Source organism: Macrobrachium rosenbergii, chromosome 43 (genome assembly GCF_040412425.1).
Source record: "Macrobrachium rosenbergii isolate ZJJX-2024 chromosome 43, ASM4041242v1, whole genome shotgun sequence".
In the NCBI taxonomy this organism is placed as follows: Eukaryota; Metazoa; Arthropoda; class Malacostraca; order Decapoda; family Palaemonidae; genus Macrobrachium; species Macrobrachium rosenbergii.
In genome coordinates this window covers 6941782-6961137 of record NC_089783.1, presented here as the reverse complement: position 1 = coordinate 6961137, position 19356 = coordinate 6941782, and the positions used below count along the sequence as shown (strand labels likewise).

The following is a 19356-nucleotide window of genomic DNA, read 5'->3' as shown; positions in this document are numbered from 1 at the left end:
GCAATTTTAACATTCAAAAACTTTGGAGCCAGAGATGAGGCCACCAACTAAAGATTAAATTATGCAGAAATCCTGCATTTCTATCGCCTCACTTACCCGATACATAGAAGTCCAACGCTAAATAATGTTGTAGTAACCATCGACAGTCACTAACTTCAACAATTTATAGGCATAAGCAATAACCGCTCTGGACAAATGACATCACTATTGAAAACTTGCTGCCTGCTTAACTTGTTTTACAAACTAATTAGAACCTTTACATGGTGATTTGGACTCAACTCAACCCCGTAAGATCCTTAAAGTATTTTCTTGTCGGCATCTCGTGTCAGTGATTTTTCACTTCCAACTATTATCGCTCGAGTCACCTTTACAAGTGTTCTCAGACGAATGCGATCTACAGATCATAAGGAATGATCTTAATAAACATCTCCAGATCATTAGGAATGATCTTAACATTGATTATTCCTGTCATCAGTGGGGTCAAAATACAATATAACTTTGCTGAATTGGAAGTTTAAATCTGCATAGACTATTGCAAGTAAACACCAGTGCGAGGTTAATAAACTAATATCTCTTCAGAATTAAAAACCATTATTTCATTTACTTCATTTCTCATATCAATTTCCCCATCTTACTTCTGTTAACCAACCAATCAGTAACTACCATTCCTTTGATTTCATAGGACATTGTCTTCCAAGGAGTATTGCAAAATCTGCCCCATCACATGACATTTTGGGGTTAAAGAAATGGACAAAGGTTTACAGACATATACAGTATATTACGCTGTCTTCATACACGTAAATACAATTACACATGACCAAAGTAGTCATTATTAAAAAATTGAATAGTGAGTAGACCACAGTATCTACAAATTCTAGTTGTCTAGAGCACTTCGAATCCTCACAGGGTATGCACAGCATCTACAAGCCGAGTTCTAGTTGTCTGGGTAACCAAATTTAGAGTGCTTCGAATCCTCACAGGATATGCACAGCGTCTAGAAGTGGAGTTCTACTGTAGTTGTCTGGGTAACCGAATTTAGAGCACTTCTAATCCTCACAGGATGTGCACAGCATCTACAAGTTGAGTTCTAGCTGTCAGGGTAACAGAATTTAGTGCACTTCAAACTGTCACAGGACATGCATAGAATCTACAAGTCGAGTTCTAGTTGTCTGGGTAACCGAATTCAGAACACTTCAAATCCTCACAGGATATTCAGTCTTAACGAAAAGCGTCGCTTTCCATTAGTATTAGTGTCAATGTTATGGTCTGCTGCAGCTACACCAAGAGCCTGTGCATAAGAAAAATAGTTTGTTTGGTTTTAGAATATGCTGAAAGTTTCCATGACATAACCTACCCTCGGAGTGAAACAGCCTGTTCAGTTAGTCCCAGCAGCTATTTTATGGCTATTATAATTAATATCATATGAGTAACTTTCCCACTGACAATCCCATGTACTAGGCCACCAACTCCAAACTGCCACCAACTCCAAACTGCCACCAACTCCAAACTGCCACCAACTCCTCCAAACTGCCACCAACTCCTCCAAACTGCCACCAACTCCTCCAAACTGCCACCAACTCCTCCAAACTGCCACCAACTCCTCCAAACTGCCAACAACCAAACTGCCACCAACTCCAAACTGCCACCAACCTCCAAACTGCCAAACTCCTCCAAACTGCCACCAACTCCTCCAAACTGCCACCAACTCCTCCAAACTGCCACCAACTCCTCCAAACTGCCACCAACTCCTCCAAACTGCCACCAACTCCAAACTGCCACCAACTCCAAACTGCCACCAACTCCAAACTGCCACCAACTCCAAACTGCCACCAACTCCAAACTGCCACCAACTCCAAACTGCCACCAACTCCAAACTGCCACCAACTCCAAACTGCCACCAACTCCTCCAAACTGCCACCAACTCCTCCAAACTGCCACCAACTCCTCCAACTGCCACCAACTCCTCCAAACCAACTCCTCCAAACTGCCACCAACCCTCCAAACTGCAACTCCAAACTGCCACCAACTCTCCAAACTGCCACCAACTCCAAACTGCCACCAACTCCAAACTGCCACCAACTCCAAACTGCCACCAACTCCAAACTGCCACAATCCCATATATTACTACCTTTGTTCCTTCAAAATCCCAAAAAGATAACAGGATAGAGAGTCATCATTTAAGATATATTTAATTGGGCACCAATCTTACACTGAAACAACCACACCTTACTTTTGTGCTACATAACTATGAAAGGTGCCATGCAGTGCGAACTCAAGTCCTTTAGTATCCAGTCTTTAAGGGAATTGAAACTGCACAACCCCACAGGGGAAAATATCAAGTTGGTGAATTCAGAATAAGAAAGGGAGTCGCTGGAGGAAAGGTGGATGAAGATAGTAGTCAATGAAAATATGCAATGCAATCTGAACTGTCTATTTCCTATTTGAACTGCATTTCCTAACTTGAAAGCTTTGCTTGAAGAGTAAGGGGGGGGGGGGGGTGATGGGGTGTTGAGTGCGTTGACTGAACGACGTTAACAAGACTGCCCAAATTTGAATTACAATTTCCACTATTAACCAGCCTATTAGAATACCTGACAATTCCACATCAATGTAAAAAAAATTATTTAAAATCCCAGACCTAGACCTCTTAAAAAATAGTTTAAGATCCACCTGTTTAGTTCCTATTTACTGGTGGGAATGAAATTCTAAGTTATAAAATTAAGTCAGACAGTTACCCTACACTATTCTCAGCTGCACTAATACATTCTAACTTACATCTCATGACCAAACAAAGGGCTGAAGTATTGTAATACACTACTATTAATAACTTACATGTCAAGTGTCTCCCTATATCTGACTATCACGTTTTTTACCCCAGTCTATTCCCAGCATCCTGAAGAGAGACACTTGAGCGTTTATTACCTTTATCTTAACCCCCTCATCTACATAAAATTAGCACGTCCTTTACCCTATTCTAGCCTATCATATATTTCAAGTTCTATAACTTACCATTAAGTCCTAGCTACACGAAAACTATCAACCTTGCAGCTCTAACCTAAGCTAGAAGATGGTTGGTTTGAAATCCCTGTTGTGCATGGTGACAAAGTCACCATGCTTGTTTATGAACTTCCTGTTGTGCATGGTGACAAAGTCACCATGCACAACAAGCAAGTCCACCTTTGCCTGACAGGTGGCACCGCCACCCCGGCAAAGGTGGACTTGGGAAGTGGGCAAAGAAAAACTTAATTTACACGCAAAACTTAATCTATATGCAAATTTAGAAAACTTAATTTACACACAAATTTACACACAAATTTACACACAAATTTACACACAAAACCTGATTTACACGCAAAACTTTATTGACACGCAAAACTTTATTGACGCGCAAAACTTTATTGACGCGCAAAACTTTATTGACGCGCAAAACTTTATTGACGCGCAAAACTTTATTGACACGCAAAACCTTATTGACACGCAAAACTTTATTTACACGCAAAACTATTTCAGCTTCAAAATTCTTACTGTTTAAAAACTTCAAAATTGCAAAAGAGATTTAACTACACTTTACAATTCTAAAACAACAAAACTGGCTGCAATTACAAGATCAAACCACTAAAGGCAAAAGTTTAAATAAATTTAACCAAGTTAAATACACTAACCTAAAAAAATACCAGATTTACTCTACAATCTTTCAAAAATTGCCTTCCACACCTTCCACACATCAAACTAACAAACTTAATTTACACGCAAAACTTAAAACTTTGTATCAAAATTGTTATTGTTCAAAAACTTCAAAATCTCAAAATAGAGACTTTAAATTCTAAAAAACAAAACTAGCTGAAATTACAAGATCAAACCACTTAAGGCAAAAGTTTAAATAAAATTAAACAAGTTTAAATCCACTAACCTAAAAAAATTACTAGATTTACTCTACAATCTTTCAAAAATTACCTTCCACACGCATCAAACCAACAAACTTCCACATGCATCAAACTTTTGATGCTAAAATAGAACTAAACTAATAATAAAAAATATACTTGAAAAGAAAGTTCTGAAGCTGAAATCTTAACATTTTTTGAAATGGTACAAAGCTGGTAAGGATGAATAAATAACTTTCAAAATAATCAAAACCAAGGTTTTGAATCTGAAAAAAATAAACTAAACGCATTAAAAAGCCTAAACTTAAAATAAAAACTTACTAGTTTTGATTTTGAAAAAGCTAAGCTAAAAAATGTTCGGGGGGTTGCTGAATTCACTCTACTAAAAGAAAAAATTCACTATTACTAAAAAAAAAAAAAAAAAAAAAAAAAAAAAAAAACTTAAGAAATACTTACCCATTAATCCTGTTTGGTCATAAGGTATCGGTATATCTAAGACAATTCAATAACTCACTGTGGCACGCTTATTTAACGACACACCCTGACCTGAAAGAAAATATAATATTAAAGCCCAAAATTTTCTATCAAGCGGAAAGAACCAAAGGCTGACTATTGGTTACAATCAACTGGGCCATCTGATAAGTTTTAAAACACAGACAAGGAACAGCAAGCAAGGCTTTAAAAATACTGATAAAAGTTATTCCTAGTTTATTGGCACTTAAGCCTACAATAATTAAGAGTTTAAATCAACTTAATATAACCCATATTAGGAAGGCTAAGGTAGTCGTGTTGACCCTAACTAATCAAGAAACTTTAAACCCTATTGCATCGTAGGACTTGCTCTATTGCAGCATGAAGTTAAAATGGACACATTCGTAGCACTGCATAAGATTGCTAGTATAAAACCAAAATGCACAGAATTTCCACTCAAAAGCAATCTAGTTCAGCTCAGTAATAAATAGGCTTCGAAACTTCGAAACTAAGTCTTAAAATACCATGCTGAAGGGCAATCTACAACAATACCTAACATACTAAACATTTTGAACAATTATTGTAGGAATTTACTACAAAAAATCGAAAATACCAATGTTTGACAATACAAAACCCGCAAAATGAAAACTTTCATACGACAACTGTGTCATAGCTCAAGTACCACAATCTAAACATTTGAGAAATATAAAACGCAAAACTGGCAACAGTAGCCACTCGCCAACCCAACAAACCTTGAAGCACGCCTTCACGCCTAAAATCTTGCAAAGTCTATTCACACTACAACATAACTAAAAAACTGCTCAAGCTTCTTAAGACCTCAAATGAATACTGTAAACAGAAGACATGCAAGTGAAGCATATAGGCTATTTGAACCTAGAACAAATTGTAAGTTAGGCTCGAGTATTTGTACACTGCGCACCAAGACCACACAACAAAATACCGCTTGAAGTGAAGATCACACATGAAAGCAAAATTGAAAAAAAAGAACTACTCTCCTATTCTGCAGGAGCTACGATGCTGACGAGAAAAAAACTATAAAATATAAGCAGCACCTTACTTTGAAAGCGTACAAGGGCCCGTCAGAGAAGGAATCATCACCGTGGAGGACTGTAAATAAAATCAAAGTGAAACAAAGTGAAACCAACGATCGTCCAGTACAGCACGGGCGAGGTCCCAAACGCAAATGAACTAGAGGGTCGAGTTGGTATCAACGTAACTGTTTTACCAAGCCGGGGACTCTACAACACTGAAACAAGCTGTTCTTGAGAATAACAGCCAACGGCCACTGCAACTGCCTGCTTGTGGGACGTCACTTTATGGCCCTTTCGCTACCGAACACGTTAAGGCGATGATCAGAAAATCGACAGAAAATATTATTATTATTACTATTATTATTATTATTATTATTATTATTATTATTATTATTATTATTATTATTATTATTGAGAGTTGCCGGGCACTCTTCCTTTTTAGTGAACTACCCCAATTATGTATCAGTAGTTAGCTCATCTGAAAAAAAAATTTATTATTATTATTATTATTATTATTATTATTATTATTATTATTATTATTATTATTATGATTTGCCATTTACTCTTCCTTTTTAGCAAATTACCTGAATAATTATGTATCTGTGTTTGGTCTATATCTGGAATTATTATTATTATTATTATTATTATTATTATTATTATTATTATTATTATTATTATTATTATTATAGTTGTTGCTGTTGTTTTCAGCAGTGCTTGGGCACAAGAGTTCATGAATATTACTTTTTACTAGCGTACTTAATTTAGTACACTGTATTGTTCATCTTAACGTTCATCGTATATGGCCCGGAGCTGAAACAAAGGATATTATCATCATTATATTATTAGTTAATGTAACATGGCGTCACAATGACATGGTCATAGACAAAAATATTATAGAACACTGTTGTTAAGGCGATTCAACGGTGAGCTTAGTAACTTGCGCCAATGAATGTAAGGTAATTTTTATAATTAAATTTATCATTACTAATTAAAGGTGCGTAGGTTCGTAATCTGCTACGGTAAAAGGTCACCTTCAGCGATTTGCCATATGGATTCAAGGCTTGCAGTGATAAATATATCCCAAAATTTGGGGGAAATTGAGAAGTGGCAAAAAATAAATCATTTATATCTGTGGCAAGTGATATAATTAGCGGCTAATTCGAACAGTGGTCAATGAATTTACTAAAACCAGATTATATTGTTTGATCATCGCCTGATATTTAAATCGTTTCGATATTATTAGGTGGAACTATGAAAACTATTGTCATGAGGAATATATATATATATATATATATATATATATATATATATATATATATATATATATATATATATATATATATATATATATATATATATATATATATATATATATATATATATATATATATATATATATATGTGTATATATATATATATATATATATAATAATGTGTATAGTTATAGTTAGATAGATAGATAGATAGATAGATAGATAGATATTAAGCCACCAATATACTTTAATATCCAGTTCACTACACCTCGGGATTAATAAATGTTTCGTCACCAGTTCTCAAGAGACGTATAAGTTGACATCGGCTCTGCTGTAAATGCCTGTCGAATTCAGGTGTTGTACTTAGAGTCGATATCAACCCATCTTCACCATGATAGCTGATTGGTAAATTTGTAACGCGTGGATAATTATGAATTTGTCGAATTTGTCTTATACACCGAGGGTGTTTCTTATATTCACAAACATTAGGCCACAAAAAAAATCCGGTTCACTACATTAGGTGGAGCTCTTAAAAATATGATCATATATATATATATATATATATATATATATATATATATATATATATATATATATATATATATATATATATATATATATATATATAATGTTCACACAAATATTAAGCCACAATTACCGTTTATTGCCTAATTCACTATACCTCACGAATAGCTTACAACCAGAAGAATTATAACTGATAAGTGATACGTTACCAGTGGTATTCGAAACGTTGCTTTATTTAGAAACAATGTTGTACTTTTGACCATGGGTGATGTACAGTGACTTTTGACCATTGACCCATCAAGAAAGGTGAAAGTTGATATCAACTCAGCTGTATATGCACAATTCTCTTTTATTTTGATGGACATTAATAAGAGCATTCTCTGCGATTCTTCGATATGAAAGCAGAAGGGTAGTCAGGTTCGATGTTGCCATAGACATGTTCTTAATGCCTCTACGTACGGGAGTTTTATTTTGCTGGTATATCCCTTATTTTGTTATGCCCATTGGTTTGAAGAGATTATTATCTTACTGGCTTGGTTGATGGCTTTTCCACCGACATAGTGAGGCAGCTTGAGTTGTTTACAGATGAAATCGACTCCTTTGTCTATGTAACCGTCAGAACAGGTTCCTGGTCCTCCGAGAAAAAATATTACACTGATACCTCAGTCTTCATTGAAATTGCAATGTCATGATAGTTAGGAAACGAATCCAGGAAATAGAGACCGTTGGTCTTCTATAGACGTTGAAACTGTACTTGAATGATTCCCTATTGATATATCAAAGGAAAGCTAGTTCCTGTCCTTTTCTCATTCAGTTTTTATCGTAATGCTAGAAGTGAATTCATTTTGCTGCAAATAGATATAAAAATCTTCTCAACTATTATACCAGAACGTGAAAATGTCATCAACGTGTCGCACCTAAACCACTTTGGGATTGAGTCATTAAAGTACATGCAGACGTTGGCTTAAAGAAGAATGCAGGCTGCCTATCCCACATTCACATCTTTGCAAACCTTTCAGTTAAAAGAGGGCATGTTATTGGTTACACGGAGCTTGATTAATTTAACTTTTTTTCCCTGTCCAGAGGAAACAGGTCTTCGTAAGGAGTTGATTTTTTCACTTATGAAATTCAGGATGTCGTTTACAGGAACCCTTGTGAATAATGACGCCGTGTCCTGGCTTATGAGCGTTATGTCGTTCACTGTAATATTTAATTTATAGAATTTCTGAATAGAGTTCTCTGCGTGTTTTATAAACTACCTAGGAGATGTGTCAGCAAACCTGCTAAGTTTCTGATAGAGTGAAAATGAACTGGGAGTCAGAGAATGCCTTTCTTTTGGGTTATGGCGAGTCCGTAGAAATATGGTAAAGAGTTGTTGACGAATCCAGGTAAAAAAGCCACAGGTAAAAAAGTCACAGAAAAAAGTCATGCTTAGGGCGCCGATGCTGACCGAGTAGGACTTCCCTTAACTACTGAACAAGATAATCACAATATAAACTACACTGACCGGAGATCGTTGAGGATATGGAATCGATAGTCACAAAATTTATACTTGTTAAGCAACTGTCCATAGCAAATCAACCTTTGAATTGCCTTATAACTGTTGAATGTTCATTTTAAGATTGACTTTTCGCTTCCGCTTAATTAATCTCTATTTCCTGCATTCATTTCCTAACTATCTTGACATTGCAATTTCAATGAAGACTGAGGTATCAGTGTATTTTTTCCTCGGAGGACCAGGAACCTGTTCTGAAGGTTACATACAGTAGACAAAGGGGTCGATTTCATCGAAGAAGTATGTTTGGAAACATGCGAAAGCTCATGTTATTATTACATTTACATATGTATACACAGCTATGGATTTCGTAATCACCATAAATTCTTTAATATTTTACTATTGCACACCACTATAGCCTTGTGAATGAACATACTCAACAAAAGCCGAGGAAGAAATACCAATGAGGTTTATGCCCTGGGGAGATGAAAGCCAACAGCTGGTGGATCTATGCCTACGGAGGTGAATACCAATGTGGATTATGACCAAACCCAGATCGGTTTTCCATATCCAGAATTTTGGAAAAAGACTGAATGTAGAAGTGAGAAAATATAAAAAAAGTCAGACAAACACAACAAAAACCAGCATTACAAGAACTGATAGACAACAGCAGAATAAAATGCAAAAGCAACACATGTCGGGATAAAAGTGGGTATACTGTATAGGTACTTTGGGAACTGGTAAATATTTTCTCCACACATTTTTTCCCTTTAGATATCTTTCATCATCCCAATTCAGTTTAAATCTCTTCATTTAATGTGCCTGATTCTTCAAGGCCACAAGTCAATTAGAAACTATCTGATGTAGTTCCTGAGAAATAAAGAGGATATATGAAATTTGTGCGCTATTCAAACCGAGGCCTAAATTTTCTGAGAAAATATAGCCAATCCCATCTACCTGCAAAATAAAAAATCATAAAAAACTAATTTTCAAAAGTTTTTTAGGCAAGCGCGATTGGTTGGTTGATCCTTTCTCCAAGTATTTGTTGTTTTCAAGGAAATAATTCAGTACAAAGCTTTAAGGACAAAATATTTATTTTATATGATTTTCAGCTGTCAAGTAGATAGGGTTTGGTATTACTTTTTTTTTGAAATATGTTAGTTATTCGCCTTTTTTTTAAATAACAATTCAATTATAATAAAAAAGAATCGTCATATCTCTTCTTTTTATTATTGGCATACTGAACAATCTTGTTTTCCAAGCCAACAACCATATTACTTTTATACACTAAAAACAACTGTGGACCAAGAACTACCCTGTGGAACCCCAGACACAATAGGTCTTGGTTCGCTAAAGATCACATCTACAGCAACTCATTGCTGCCTACCTGTATGAAAATATTAAAGTAAACTTAAAACATATCCACCCACTTCAAGATTCTGAAGTTTATAAACAAGTGTCTTGTAATTTACTAAATCGAAAGCGCCACTAAAATCTAATTGAATTATTCTACACTTACAAACCTTATCAAGGTTCTCCTGCAAATGGCACATTCACTATCAGCTAATAATCCTTTAGATTCCACATATTTATATAATAGTTTAAAAATAAGTTTATCTGCAACTTTGGAGAGCACAGGGAGAATAGAAATTGACTTGTATTTACTGCAATCTGCAGATATGCCATTTTTCGGAACAAGCACTGTTTTACTAAGGTTGCGTTCACCCACAATGACACTGCGTTGACCTAAAAATCTATAGAATCTACTAATCGTGGGAGACAACACACTAGAAACCTTTTTTAAAAACAAAGGGAAGAAACCGTCAAGGCCTTCTCCACCTCAGCCATGAAGTAAATAAAAAATTTCTCAACATCCCTAAAACAAAACGCAAATTTTGAAAGAATAGGTTCAGGATGACAAGTATCATGGAAAGGTACATCCTCAGCTGTTTGCTTAGCGGTTCAGGGTTTTCCTTAGAGCCAGTAACCAATCTACCATCATCTGTTACTAGTGGTGGAATGGAAAATGAGCTTGACCCAAAGACAGAGGAAGCCAATTTGGTCCACCACAGATGAGGCTGAGTAATTCCTTGAGGTTTCATCTTCAAGGAATTTTTGTCATTTCTCTCAGCTGCATGGTAACTTCTATTTGCAGCATGGTGAGACTTAATTAAAATGGTGTAGTTTCATGTGAACGATTTCGTCTCCATGTGTTGAATTTGGTCTGTTTGTCCTGATAAGCTTGCCTACATGTATCATCAAAACATGAATGGTCCTTTGCCCTGAATTTGATGACCTTTTTAGTGATATACCTTACTAAAATAGCCATCATCATGTCATTTGAGTTCTTCTTGGGATCTGTATCTGATATAGCATCTAATATACTAAGTACCTTACAAGCTTCAATACGGCAATCCTAATTGGTTCTAGATTTCAGCCAGATTGTTTGTCCAATGGGAATAAAGTGATTAACAGATTAGTATATCTCTATGGTGCAATGGTCGGAGGTACCTATATACTCGCAGACTTTAAACTTGGCAATAGCAGGAACATCTAGGAATACGAGGACTAATCTATTACCAGATATATATAATATATATATATATATATATATATATATATATATATATATATATATATATATATATATATATATATATATATATATATATATATATATATATATATATATATATATATATATATATATATGTGTGTGTGTGTGTGTGTGTGTGTGTGTGTGTGTGTGTGTGTGTGTGTGGTTGAGCACGATGTTACTCTTATGCAATTTGCAAAACTAACAATACATATCTGAACTGAAATTCATCTGCTTCTCAACACTTTGTAACTAGTCTGGCAAAGAACCTTTGCTCTCTGTATAAAGAATGGTTTGTTATTATTGTTTAACACTTTGATGCTACCTATTCCTTTAAGAACTTCTTGTTTATGGTCTCTTAACTTAAACCAATGAATTAAGGGAATCAGGTCTCAATTTCTATGCGGCCATTCACTTGTGCCTCATTGTCTCATCAGTGTATCTGGAAAATGTTCTTAAAAATTCTACGAGTAACCACTGCAAAATACCCGTCATGTGTAAACAGCGTAAATTTCCGATCTATCAGTGACACCACATTTACTGTAGACATGAGGAAATTTGCTAAAGTATGAAGTTATGGTTTTCAGTATGTGCGGGGAAAAAAGAATATGGAACAATTTCCGTATCTCACAAACAGTATTCCACACCATATTTCCATGGCTTTGATGCTCATATCCTTTCTCACCCCAAAGCCCATGATGAAAGACAAAGAACAGCTTATTCATGTATATGACGGAATCAGTAGAACACCTTCCATTGGGTGACACGCAGATTATAACAAGTTTGTTGATGGGAGAGGCTGCATTGCTTTCAGTCTGATGTGAACTGGACCTTTTACATCAAACATGAACTCTGACTAAGCTTGAAGTAGTCCATTCCCTTGCACAAAGAACGCAAGTCATAATCTTTCTCCATTTATTAATGCAGCTAGCATCGTATATAATTGTCAGAATAAAAATACATTCAGTCCTGGTGAACTAGCCAGTTTAAGTATTTTACAAGGTAAAACTTCTATGTGACCACACTTTTGCCTGAATTTATATAAAGACACACACTAGCATGGCCACGCTTATACGAAAATATAATGTTTAAATTACTTCAGTTCTGTTCCTAAACGTTTAATGCCTCGGTAAGCTACAGTGGAAACCTTTAAAAAATGTGGATTAATTTCTGTTGCCTTTATATTGGTTCTTGAAGGGAATTTAAGGCCAGCCTTACATATTCGTTTTAGTATTATTTTTTTTTTTTATCTAATTAGACATTTCCGACTTGCTTCTGGAATTCATTTATTTCAATATAATTTTTTTTTTATTCAAATATTGCACAGACGTAATATTAACCAAGAATATGACTTTCTCTTAGATTACTTCTTTTATAGCAAGATAAGTTTTACCCTTTTTTACTAAAACGATCTCCTCCGTTGTTCCTCAAAAAAGCGAAAGGACCCGAAATTTCAGTTTATATTAGTTATTCTCAGTCTTTTTCCACTGCAGATCGTTGCAGCATCCTTCCTGAATATTCTTCTTGCATTGTGGAGATAGTGAATTGCTTCCTCGAAGATTTGATATTTTTTGTTTACAAGGAATCCCTGGCACGTTTATATTTAGAATATTATGTCAAGTTTTAAGAATGTGTAGTAAAATGTTCAGGAGGAGACGCATGTTCGCAACAATTTTCTGGAGATATTATGGATTTTTTTTTGTTCAAGCTTGAAAAATTCTAATGCAAAGTAAGAGCATATATTTTACATATTATACTTGTTTATATTTCTTCAAGCATGAGAAATAAACAGATTGAAATATAACATCTAAAATAAACTAATAAAAATATGCATAAAAGGCGAGAGTCTGAGCAATGGATAAGATTTTCATATACAGACATTTATATTTTGTGGAATAAGATCAATCCAGTGAATAAACTGTTTCATATTTACCCTAGATGGTCTCTTTTATCAACACATCACTTTCCTATTGTGCTTGAAGATATTCTCTTTCTGATAATTTTAAATAAATTCTAATATTGATATGCCTGTTTTTTTTAAGTCTTTATTGGAAAATTATTGAAATACAATAAAGATTCCAGAATTTAAAGTTTATTTTTTTGTGGCAGTTGCTTTAGCAGAGCCATATGAATGTAATGGATAAAAATCCTCTCTCTCTCTCTCTCTCTCTTCTGTATGCATACAATATATATGTATATATATATATATATATATATATATATATATATATATATATATATATATATATATATATATATATATATATATATATATATATATATATATATGCATAGGCGCATTCTGTATCTGAGAGGGCCTTATCGGTTAAATTCACAGAATTTCTGAATATAAAAAAAAAAGCCTAATAAGATTAACTCTTATATTCTCGAGTCTTTACTGTTATTCAATATGTTTATCACTAAAGTTTTGGATATTACGTGAGGCATGAGTTATAATATCGAATAGACAAAAATAAGATGTAAAAAAAGAAAAAAATTATTATAAAAATGGACAACGCAAAGCATACCATTTTGAATACTTAAGTATGGGTAGTGGAGCTGAACGAATACACAAAAAAAAAAAAAAAAAAATGAGAGAGAATACGGGATGTACAAAACCAGGCGAACGATGCCGGCAAAACCAAGTATTCAGGCAGTGGAATTAACAAAGGAATGCACATGGGTGAGAAGTAAAAGAGGAAAATTACTGTCAAAGGAGGCAAGATTCAGTGTCACCAACATCAAAAGAAGAAAGACAATGCGGGGATGGACATTTTTATGGGACAAGAAATAAAGACATGAGAGGGATAATTAGTCTGATGCAGCCTACCAGGGCTGAAGTAGACATGCATGCTCTAAAGAGTGAATATATGAGGTTTAAAGTGGATATAGCATTAAATAACTGAGTCGAACCTTTTATTAGCTTTAGAGGAAATGACACGTCGCCTCAAAATTTGTACAGCAGGATATAGAATGAGGAAACAAAGCCAGTCGATTTAAGATTCGGAGTCATCGGAAACATCACCAGACTTATGTGGGGTGTATAGCAGAATTGCGCTTCTCTCAGCTGTGAGGATATTCAGCATACTCATCCCTAATAGGCTGTAAAAAGAAATTGTCAAAATGCTGAGAGACCGATAACCTGGTTTTAAAAAATGTGTAGGAAATGCAGAGATCAAATTTTTGTGTCAAGGGCTTGTTGAACAGTAGTGTGTGGGAATTAGAAACAGCCTTCTGGTGTTTTTTTTTTTTTTTTTAATGAAAGGGCATTCAGGTTGTCCACAGACAATATCAGGGCAGATCTTACATTACTGTGATTATGCTGTTTAATATGGTAAATGAATTAAAATTATTAGAAGGGAGCGGATGCAAAGTTAATGATGGTGGAGTTATGTCAAGTGAATTTGCCCATCATTTTGATCTCATAATGGAAAAGGTGGTCGCAAACGGAAGAGGAGGCTAAGAATGAACAGAAACCCAACATACTTCGAATACGCATATGATGCTGTTTTAATTAGCAAAGCAGCAGAAGATTTACAAAATATGCATAACATAATGTACGATATATGTTGAGATGATATTTGCGATGAATCTCAAGTAAATTGAAATAACGATGACACACAAAGGACACACGAAGAGGTGGTAACACCGAATGGGGAAAAGATGAATACTGAGCCTTGCAAATATTTAGTAATAACGATATCTGGTATAGGATCTCTGGAGCTAGAGTTTAGTGAAAAACTGAAAGGGCAAATAAAACAAAGGTCAGGCTAGATTAGAATAATAAAGCTGATGTATGTATATATATATATATATATATATATATATATATATATATATATATATATATATAACATATATATATATATATATATATATATATATATATATATATATATATATATATATATATATATAACATATATATATATAAAGCTGAAAATACCCATAAAAACACTATATACATATATATATATCATAAAGATGAAAAGTAAAAACACTATAGCATTTTATGGGTCATTTTATCTTCTCAGGTCACCGTTATATTGCAGTAAAAGACATTCATAGATATCATGTGGGTGTGTTTTAGCCCTTGTAACCCATACTCAGATAATTTATCATATACATTACTAAATTAGAGAGTACAATGTTATAATATCCGCATTTCAGACAAAAGTCTTGAAAAGAATGTCAAAAAACTATCGTGATCCTTAACCGTTTTGTACCCAGGTGGTTGGGAAACGGTAAATGTGCTCTCGATTTTAAGTCAAAGGGCAACTGGTTAAGCTTACTGTCGAGAAGGGAGGCATTCCATGTTTTTCTGCTTAGCTTAAAAAGTAGGTCTTTCAATAATCGTTTTAAGGCTTATTTCTAAGAGTATTAATGGACATAATTAAGCTTTTATGCTTATTTTAGCTCCGTTATCACCTTATTCTTTTGGCCAGGGTCTCACATTCACAAAATAAAACATCGATAGAGTAGCGAAGGAAAATCATTCTTTTATCCCTTCAGAGAAGCTTCATTACTGAAACTGACTGTAAATCGTCGTAAAGTGTAGATCGTCTTAACTTTAATGCATAATGAAAGATTTCCAATTATCTCTCTCTCTCTCTCTCTCTCTCTCTCTCTCTCTCTCTAACCCTTGTTTTAAAGGAGCTTTCAGAGAAGGGGTTAAGATAAATCTGCATAAAATAAACCTCTTAAACCTTATTTGGTATAATATCATTTCGCTTTCATAGAAAGTTCCACCTGGATCTGCTCGTTTATCCTTGCCTAAAGATCTGTATTCACAAACATTCTTTTAATGTAATGTTATTTATATAAGAAAAAGTAAACGAATCCAATCTTATTAAAAGAATAGTAGATACCAGTTTCATGTTACACATTCAGTTTTTTAGTAGATGAACTTCCATTCCATAATTAACCTCAGTCTTCATTAATTTCTTACGTAAAAGGAATTACTTTCATTATAGGTAATGTTCCAGTGAATAGACGAAGCAATATAGGCTGAAGGGGTTGTTAAAAAATTTGAAATGTTTTACCCGTATGTTTTCTCAGTTTTATTGACAAGGTATTCCGTGTTCACAGTCATTTTTGCATTTGACGTTGGCAGTTTCCTGATCATTAAAGGAACTGATGGTAACATAATGGTACAAATAACTTGAACATCTTCAAAGATTACGATAATAGTAGCTTTTAACGTAAGAATGGTCGTCTACTTTTCTGTTTATTAACTGGCTTTGGAAGCCTTTGTTGAAAATAAAACACGTTTTCATATACTGGATATAAATGCTTTTTTGATGCAATCAGAATGTTTGTATCTGATTATTTAAAATCATAATGTTTGACAGGAAAACTTACCAAAGTTTATGAAACCAATTAATGCCTTTCGTAAAAATAAAAAAATGCTAATTTTATATTTGTGATCATCTAGGAATGTGACGATTACAGAATTATAAAATTTAATCTCCCATGCAGTGATAATAAGACAAATAACCGTCGAAAAGACCCATTGGTGACTTATCAAAAGGCGCAGAACAATTTGTTTTGATGACTGGCTAATAGAAAACAAACGTAATGAACGCACTACGACGAGTGGTGAAAATATAAGAGGAGTAAGGAAATGACTTAAACGCGTTTACATTTCTAGAGAGAGCATAACTGTGATATTACACAGGACTTGGAGTGAGCTGGAAAAGTGCAGTACCCAAAAAAAGTAAGAGTTGTCCAAGATATGTCTGAGGAGACAGAAATGCAGTTTTCCTTAAATTTCCAAATTCCCGAAAGATTATCTTTGCGATTCTACCCTTTGATTTGGGCTTGCCCGTGGTGTCCCTTGGGATAAGATATCAGTCCACTTGCAGAATGCTCTCTGCTAGAGATATATTGTTCAGCACCAGTGGCGACAGAATGGAGTGGAAATTAGAGGAGCTAGAAACAGCCAGTGAGGACCGAGAATTGAAGATCAGTTAGGAAACACTACATTCTGATAAAAATCAGAAGAAAGAAATTAGTTTTAGGGAAGGAATTGTAGATAGTTAATAAAATTAAATTTTCACAATTGACAAAGAGCAGTCAATGGTTAATCAAATGCTAGAATAATTCACATATATCAGCCAATGTAAAAAATTAGCCTTATCGGGAAATTACAAAGATCAAGTTTAGTCTACACAAAACAGCCTACTAAGGGATTCTGAGCCGATCAACACGGTTTTTTGGCAGCACCTTTTTATCAAAGCATCGAATAAAGGTGGAAGTTGGCAAGTGCATATTTTATATAACCCTACCTAATTTTTCCAAGTATTATTTAATACCTAAGTTCGATAGTTTTAATATTTATAGAGTAAAATGAAATCGCCGATGACAGAACATGGAAAATCACAGATAAGGATCCTAAAGCAATTCGTGACGTTAACATAATATGACGCCACGAGGCTCCGCCCATCCACCAAGTAGATGGTGAATGGATATGCATCTTACACAGTGTAGGCTTCAATAAATTCGATAATGGCCAGCAGGATACGGAATTGTCCCCGTGGTTGCAAGACTGCGTTTGTGGTACGGCTTGCCACTTCGCATACAAGCGAGAAGACCTGTGGCAAGATTTACTACAGCGTGAATAGGTAATTATATTTATAGCCGGTAATAGTTACTTAGCCACCCGAGAAGTGTGGGCAGCTGTTAGTTAATCCCCTCATTTTGAGGAGTGACGATGAAGACATTTTGTAAATAAATTACGTACAGTGTTAGACGTTTTACTTGTACATCTAAAACATATTTATTAAAACACAATGATTACAACAATATGTTCCTCATTCAAACTGATTTCAATATATTTTCCTTTCCATGCATATCAGTATAAATCGTGTTACATTTGATTGATATTAGGTAGGTAAATAATAGCTTGCCATTAAATTTTTTACTCCTACCATTACCTTTTATTTGCAGCGAGTATACGAGCGCTGTTTAGGGTGCTGTATTATATAAAAAAAGCAAAGTAAAATAGCAATGGGTTACATTGGCGTTGACCTTTACACCTCTGACAATTGGGAGAAATGAGGTAGCATTGCTTTCCACTTGAATTACTTCTAGTGACCTCTCCTGACTTGCTGCAAATAGAAGGTTATAGTGTCGAAACCTGAGGTAAAACAAAACGATTGTCTTTTAGTATTCCCGCCCTGAATAGATGTATTTCTAACAAATGAGCTACAGACTGGTTCATTATGTGGATGAATTACATACAGTGAATTATTTGCAGAGTAGAAACAATACGAATATCAAGAAAATGGAAGAATTCCAAGATAACAACTTAGTCCCAACAACTGTACGGTAGAAGTTCCGATGAAACCTCCACAAAATATAATAATAATAATAATAATAATAATAATAATAATAATAATAATAATAATAATAATAATAATAAAATAATAATAATAATAAAATTGTTGAGAATAAAAATGCAATCAAGGGGACGATGACAAACCCTGCTCGCCATCATTGATATCGCTGAAGCCTAGGATGGGCAGTAATATCAATTAGTGAATATGTCATCGGCAAGTGGGCAGAGCCACAGTGAAGAGACGCTTTCCCCATACGTAAACTTCTCTTCACTGTGGGTGGAGCCTCAAGTCGTCATAGGTTACGTCACTACAGTGTTCAAAACCTTTACATACGATTTTGATGGCTCTGGCCTAGGAAACAGAATTATTAAACTTAGGTACTAAATAATACTTCCGAAACTTAGGTAGGGTTATAAAATATACACTTGTCAACTTTCACCTTTATCCGATGCTTTGATAAAAATGTGTTGCCGAAAAACCGTGTTTCATACATAGACTCTGAATCCCTTAGTAGTAGCCATTAAGTTAGTTCAAAGCAGAGGCATGGGCGATAAAGAAATGAAATGAGCAAAATTGAAGACTCTTGAGATAAGTACATTCGAGTGGCGCAAAAAAGGGAGAAAAAATAAAAAGTTTTATGGTAACGGGAAACCAATGGATGAAGGGAGAGGGAGAGAGAGAGAGAGAGAGAAACGCGTAAAGGAAGACAAATTGAATTTGTATGGTTATGTTTTGAAAAAAAT

The 19356-nt window shown here is 34.6% G+C and overlaps 1 long non-coding RNA gene across 1 annotated transcript; it reads right to left on the bottom strand.

Annotated features, from left to right (window-relative positions):
- Nucleotides 1-757: 757 nt before the first annotated feature.
- On the bottom strand, nucleotides 758-5576 carry LOC136828555 (uncharacterized). Its single transcript, XR_010850102.1, has 3 exons — nucleotides 5431-5576; nucleotides 4338-4427; nucleotides 758-1288 (listed from the first exon to the last, which is right to left on the bottom strand). It is a non-coding gene; the product is annotated as an uncharacterized lncRNA (long non-coding RNA).
- Nucleotides 5577-19356: the final 13780 nt, after the last annotated feature.